The sequence below is a fragment of the Papilio polytes genome, unplaced genomic scaffold (genome assembly GCF_000836215.1).
Source record: "Papilio polytes unplaced genomic scaffold, Ppol_1.0 DF824047.1, whole genome shotgun sequence".
In the NCBI taxonomy this organism is placed as follows: Eukaryota; Metazoa; Arthropoda; class Insecta; order Lepidoptera; family Papilionidae; genus Papilio; species Papilio polytes.
In genome coordinates, this window is record NW_013525157.1 from 6,502,951 (window position 1) to 6,503,239 (window position 289).

Here is a 289-nt window from a genome sequence, read left to right on the forward strand (position 1 = left end):
ATAATTTGTCATTAACGTTACAAATAGAAGACGGAGCTCTAAAAAAATTGGAGGAATAATAACGGAATCATTGAATCCGGCGGCACGGCCGTCTGTAGGCAATTTTCAATCTCTTTTCTATTTATGACAGTAATAAAGCGGCCGGGAAAAGTCAACAATCAATTTTGTATTTCAATTTATTCCCAACCATCCTAGTTCGTGCGGTGATAAGAAAAAGAAAACGCGTTCATTGAAAACGGAAATTATTGCAAGAAGCCATCAAGTGGTGTGCGCTCGGCTTCCTACGTTG